Here is a 7179-nt window from a genome sequence, read left to right on the forward strand (position 1 = left end):
TTTGCAAAGAAATGCACAATATATCAATTCAAGGTGAAAACGATATTAAAGGTAGGGTAGGCAATGTTTTTCATAAACACTTTGTTATACTGGTTAAAACGGTTAAAACTCTCTTCAAATCCTGAAACTAACCAATTATAGAAGTGGTCTATATTTAAAAAGATTTACATATATCTTCTATTGAAGTCTCAGTCAGGACCAAATAAATGTTAGTCCAATCATTGCATTCCGTTCGAATGCAATGATAGGATATCCTGCCTGTCAACGTTATGTATTTCCATACCTCGGCCCACCCGCCGAGAACAAATTGCAGCCACCTTTTACAGTTATTCCTGAACCAAAACAACGAGCTTATACTGCGTTCACGCATGTCGTAATAAACCATAATTAAGAGATTGGAAACTTAGCTATACTTGGCTTACTTCAACTTTGCCAAGAAAGATACTCTCAGATCAGTTGCTTTACTAACGGCAGTAGTTGAAATTAGCCATGTTTGGCTACTAATGCTAGCTATACCTTTGCTAACTTTAACTTCCACAACAAAATTATCTTTAAACTGTTGCTTTACCCTTTCTGTTGTTTCTTTCAGGTATGGCCAGTTGAAGGCAGTTTACACTAATGCATCCTTTGCAGCAACAAGGATGACAGAAACAATGAAGTGTGAAATAGAAGTTTTGCAGCCCGAGTTCATAGAACTAGACCTATAAAGACGCATTTACAATTTTCCGTCCTTCTTAAAGTTCCACATTGTAAATCAAACTAGACAGTCAAATCTTCAGTAATCCGTCTTTACTCAACCCTGCTCCAAAACCTCATTCATTTGCAGGCAATAACACTACGAATCAATACTTAAATGGAAAAAGTTTTATGCTTGAACAATGAAACCACAACTAATTTTTTTGTTATATATAATTCAACTCACAGAATAGAGAAAATGATTAAAAATATATATTTGTACAACTTCTGGATTACACTGCTGTAATAACCAAGGATAGCTAGCCATTAGCATTAGCATTAGCATTCTCAATCTAACGAATAAATGAAATGAAACCCTAATGAACCCTAATGAAAATGAACCATGGTTCATCTATGATTTGGCAATACAGCCATAGTAGCTACAAAAAACATTCTGTAGTAATAACATGGTTAATTTTTAGTTACTATGGTTTTACTACAGCATTTGCAGTAAACCATAGTAACTAAAAATTAACCATGGTATTACTAAAGTAGCCATAGATTAACTATGATTTTAGCAGTAAAACCATAATACATACAAAATTAAATATGGTTTTACTAATTATGTGTTTACTACTGACTCATTCATACTGAGGGAGAAATAATTAAGCATGATTTTATAGAGAAAACATTTAGGTTTCAAAATTCCAAAACAACAAGGAACAAGATTTTACAGTCACTCAAAACTTGAAATCAAATCTGCCACGTAAAGTCCGACCTATTTGGTCAAAGATACCTCGACTAACATTATAGGTGTACTTGAGGGAACATAATATAAATTACAAGAGTGTAAAATACTGACCCTTTAAAGAAAAAGTGCACTGAGGCCTCTCACGCAACCCGTGAGCCAAAAATGATGAATCATGCTGCTTCGTGACCTGATGATTCAGCTAGAGATGCTTGATGTGTCCTTGCTAACAGCTGGCTCGTGACTGCACAAAAAGAGATAAAGTACAAATGCATCTCATTATGACGGGAAGAGCCACTTCACCACAAAGACTCCGCTAAACGCCCACCTGCTGCATATTTTTCAGATCACCCGCTTTTGGCTTATTAATTAGCTTCAGTTTATTAACCAAAGGGTCACGGTTTGGCATGATAACATGGCCGATTGAACTAGCTGCTGGAACTACACCATGTTTCGCACCTTTTAAGGTGCAAAATATTAACTGGAGACCTGGAGGGCTTCTGGTTTTGACCTACGACTATATTCTCCACACACTGAATGGAAATGTATCCCACAATGCAATGTGCTTAACCATCTACACTGTAAAAAAATATGATCAATAAGTCATGGCAACATATGTTTTTCAAAATAAAAATTGACAATTCCTATTTTTATATGGAATATTGCGGCATTCTTTATTATAAAAACGAGATCGCAGCAATGGCAGACAACAATCCATTGGCTCAATCAATTCCCAATGGACAAAATCAAATCCCGCCCTACATTTTTTCTTGTTCTAGAAGCAATTTCACTTGGATATACATCACAATAGGGAAGAAAAGAGACTATCAAAACTTTTCGACTTTAACCTGGATGAAATATCTATTCACTCTCGAAATAACCGGTTACCACTTGTTGAACTAAATGTGCAACAAAGTAGGGTAGCATAGCACAGTTTGAAAAGTTTGTATATTGCATACTGTTTTTAAAATGGAAAAGAATGCAGTATATAGATTCTGCGTGCGCAGTATGCCGTACTCCATTTTTTAAATCGAATTAAATAATGAGCCACGGGGATTCATTCGTCACACTGGAAATAAGGTCAAGTCGGACACATTGCATTCTGGGATATAGGCTAATATCCAACGCATCACACTCTGCTTGTCAGGTGCATTTTCAGAAAACGCAGTATGCCATCTATTTTATTCTATACAATCGAAAAAAATTATAAATTGTGCATACTATTTCACATAAGTAATAGTTCAAGGTCCTGAACTCTGCTGAACTCAAAACTCTTTAGCAACTTTACTTTCAGAAAGGAACATTTGTATGATTTAGTGAAACAAACCTTGTGGCAAACCAAAAAGCAGTGTTTATTAAAAAAAAGAATCAAGTTAATCAAAAAATGGAATAAAAATAATTAAAAAATACGACTGGGGTATGTAAATATGAGGTCAGTGTTGCCAACTATTTTCAATGGAAAGTATCTAAAGCCTGCTAAAAAAGTCGCTAAATGTCGCAGTTTACATCTTTTTCCTCTCCTTATCTGCACTCACGCACTGTAGTTTTAATACATAGTAGAATGTCCAATAAAGCTCTTCTCATCTACATATTTTCTGTCAGACAACGGAACAGGTATAGACAAGTGACTGACTACATGTTAACCAGCAATCCAAAAAGTCGCTAGATTTGTCGCTAGTCACTTTTCTGAAGAAAAAAAAGTCACTATAGGTTTTCTGAAAAGTCTCTAATATAGTGTCAAATATGCTATATTTAGCAACACTGTATGAAGAAAAACAACCACAAAGATTTAATCAATAAGCTCAAGATTAAGATTTCAGAATAAAGCACCAGTAAAAACATCAAATGCTATACGGTAATTGACCAAAAGGTGGAATCAAGCAGGAAAGGCAAACCAACAAAAAACAAAAAAGATATTTTCAAAATTAAAGACATGCATTAACTGGAATACTAGTTTTTTAATTACTAAAGTTCTGCAGATGTTAGAATATTTTGTGTGTGTATTTATTACTTCCCTTCAGAAGGTGCAAACGATATTTAAGTATAATCTACATAACAAATTTTAATTTAAAAATATTCATTGAATGAATCTGCTTCCAAAATTTTGTGATAGTTGTGTGTACGTCCCTCAATTTTCCTGGATCTCAACATCACTGAGCAACTGTGCAGAAAAGCGCAAATGTGCAGGGCAGGCTGGGAAACAAAAGACAAAACAAAGACTAATGCATCACTAAACTATCAAAGACTACAAGAAGTCAAAATGTAAACATTTGAACAGACTATTAAATATGTTAAAATTATCTTTATTTAAAATATGAATAAATCATGTTTTATTATTATTTATTTCCATTAATATGTTTATAAATTGGAAAAAACGAATAATAATAAAATATATAAAAATTATATATTAAATATTATAAATATATTATTTATGGCTATTTTTATAATGCCTCTTTTTCTGCTAAATAAAAAAGCAGTTTTTTTCCGAAGGGTTGGCGAGCTATTGCGCTCCTGATCTACGGAGCCTGTAGTTGTTGTAATATTAAAGCAGTTTAAGTGCAATTAGTGTGATAGAGTTAAATGTAGTATAGCCTATTCCCCATCCTGAGTCTAAACTAGATTTAAAATGGGCTGCCGCTCAGCAATTCAGTAAGATCATCTAACCAAAGCTTTCAAAACCAACCCACAAACTGAAAATGATGAAGATCCTAAACCAGTAAAGAGCGTTAAACCTAGTCTAGCACGTTCACCAAACCTGAAAATGTTCTGAGTTCTGTATTCTGTTTGACTTTTGATTGTGCATTTTGTTTTTCATTTCATTTACACAGACCAGGCTCAGTTCCACCTCTTTATACACCTCATTTCTTTACTTGCAGAATTCATACTCGCCTGGGCAAGAGTTGTAGATTGTTTTTCTACAATCAAACTATGATTGGAATCCAAACAAGAGGTGCAAAGCAGCTTTCAGCATCAGTATAGAACAGAGACAGAGACTCTAGAAATTACTATTTGTATTAATTGTTCACAATTTGTGTCCTTTAGTTAATGTGAACATTTTTGAACATTTTGTAACAACATGTCAATATATATAGGCTATATATATAAATATTTTATGAAATTTTATAATAATTTCCCATTTAAGAAGTCTTTTCTCTACATTACAACATTGCATTGCATATCTAATCAGCTCCTGATGAACACATTATCATTTGAACACATATCATTTGAATTTCATTCAGTGAGTCATTTAACCTTGTATTACTTTGGAACACTGTAAAAAAAGTTAATGCCTTAAATTTTTAAGTACAATCAACTTCGATAATTTTGATTAATTAAAGCAATGTAAAAACATATGTCATAATTTATTGATAATATAATTACATTTTTACAGCGAAGACTTTTGTCTTTCAAACACATTAAAATGTACAAATTTACGTCGATTTCATATTTACATGCAACTTTTTTGGCAGCTGAACCTCTTTGCCCTAATATATTTACTTAAAGAAAGTCATTAGATTTGAAGTAAATAAGTTGGGTAAATAATAAAATTAAGTCCGTCCACTGTTCTCTGATATCAGTTAATGGTCACATGACATGCAGGTTAAAAAAAGTGTATTTTTTTTGTTCATTTTGATTGTTTTTATTTTATTTACATTTTAATTTTACATTTTTATAACTTAATAGCTTTTCATTAAACACACAAACCTCACTGCAGTTCCATCATGAACCCCAGTCTGGGAAACCCTGAGGTAATGTAATATTTAATACACTTCATGTTGTTGATAACAAAGAATGTAATATATTTTCCTTCTATTTGTATTTTTATATCAATATGGTAAGATGTCAATGTGATAAATGAGTTAGCTCAAAAGTAATCTAAAAGTAGTCAGAATACATTACCTAAAATGAGTAATCTAGATTATATAGATTACACACACACGTACACACACATACACACACACACACACACACACACACACATATATATATATACATATATATATATATATATAAATGATATGTGCTTGACAATATGTCAATATTTCTTTGCGTGACAAAAGCAGTTGGGACAGGTGCTCAGTTCTCTTCAGTGTCTAAAAACTCATCAGTCAGTGCATCTGTTGTTTAGTAGAAAAAACCGAGATCAACCACATCAGTATCTAAGTCAAATCTGAAGCTCATGGATGCTGAACTGTAGATCACGGACCATTCACTGCATTCATCTCTTATAAGACTACTGGGATCTTTGAGCATTGGTAAAAACACAAAATACTGTAAATTAAATGCATGCTTCTATAGGCCTATTTTTTGTACATGAATAGCCTAAATGGAAATATTACTCACAGTACGATGTTTGGTTGATATCCTAGAGATGAATCCCGATGAACAAAAAGCTTCCAGTCAACAGAACGTAATAAAATGAATAAAAGATAAATGCCGAATGCAATATGTTACAAAGCCAGCGTGTATCTCTGGTCGACACCCGTTGAATTATCGCACGCGGAGCATCACTGCATTTCACACAGCGAGTCATTTAATTATGCCTATTTGCACTTTGCATCTGTGATACGAATAGAGTGATGATATGGAATACTAGCCGATGCTGAATCGTGATTGGCCAAAGAGTGGGCGGGCTCTTTACTCACTGCCGTTTGATTGGTGGACCAGAGCTTGACAGGTAGTCGTATTGTTTAATTTATACGGAGAAACCGAAGAGCTGTACAACTCCTACTTGAACAGATTTTTTTTTTTTAGAAAATAACATTGATATTATATGAGATTATATATGTAAGGTGTATTATTTTTTGCTTTTATATAGGCTACATTACTGTTACACCATGATGGATATGTCATATTTAAGCATAGATAGATAGATAGATATCTAGATAGATCTTTATCGACATGCACAAAAGCATATTTTATCTTGACAGCTGCCTTCTCCCACAGTATGTATCCTAATATTAAATTGGATCCCTTCTTCAAATGCTGCTTGATCATTTATGATTCTTCTGAGTTACAGCAACATCCTAAAACTGTCAAACTGCCAAAAGCCCACAAAATGAGCACTCTCCGATTTTAAATCTCTTCGTGGGCGTTTTCTTTTGCATTATTTATATATAAATAAAAGTTATTTTTTTAAACATTTATTTCAATATGAAATATTTATGTACTATAGACCCATACTACACAGTGTTTTAGTTATTTACTGTATTTATTTGGCTGTTTATGAATGCATGCATGCGTGCACGATTTCTTTAATGACTTCATGCATACTTCTCTCTCTCTCTCTATTTGTATTTGTATATTATGTAAAACTGCATATAAGAAGCCTGTGTAGCCTATGCCTAAATAAATAATTATGTATAGCCTAAATACTGTACATTTCGAGACTACTGATAAAAGATCAGGACGAACAATTGCTGTATATCCTGCTGACCCCGTGTGTGTGTGTGTGTGTGTGTGTGTACTGACTCACATGAGTTGGGATACTGGGGTGGCGTCGCTTGTGGTTAAGAGCCCGACCTACTGAAGGATGAAGAGGAGACGAGGAGGAATCACAGCACGGGCACGCGAGCAGCGGCCACACGCCTCCATACTGACGCATATTGCTTTATATAACTATAAAGCCAGTTCGTTATTTCAGAAACACTCAAATAATTTAAGACCAAATATCTCACTACACACACATGCCATTAGCCTAATGATTGTCTATGTTGTGTTGATTTCACACTAAAACCATAATGAAAATGAAGCTT

General features: G+C 33.7%; 1 protein-coding gene across 6 annotated transcripts in view; it reads right to left on the minus strand.

The window, feature by feature from the left end:
* adarb1a (adenosine deaminase RNA specific B1a) overlaps nucleotides 1–5988 on the minus strand; it is a 31793-nt gene extending 25805 nt beyond the window's left edge. For 3 of the 6 annotated variants that reach the window (XM_077226166.1, XM_077226170.1, XM_077226171.1), the window contains exons 1-2: nucleotides 5768–5988; nucleotides 1538–1667 (exon numbers count right to left, since the gene is read on the minus strand). The gene's annotated coding sequence lies outside the window, so the exon portion shown is untranslated. The remainder of the gene's footprint in view (nucleotides 1–1537; nucleotides 1668–5767) is intronic. The other 3 variants (XM_077226165.1, XM_077226167.1, XM_077226169.1) reach the window with 1 other exon arrangement.
* Nucleotides 5989–7179: the final 1191 nt, after the last annotated feature.

Source organism: Siphateles boraxobius, unplaced genomic scaffold (genome assembly GCF_051911475.1).
Source record: "Siphateles boraxobius isolate OS27281-9 unplaced genomic scaffold, OSU_SipBor_1 13, whole genome shotgun sequence".
Lineage (NCBI taxonomy): Eukaryota > Metazoa > Chordata > Actinopteri > Cypriniformes > Leuciscidae > Siphateles > Siphateles boraxobius.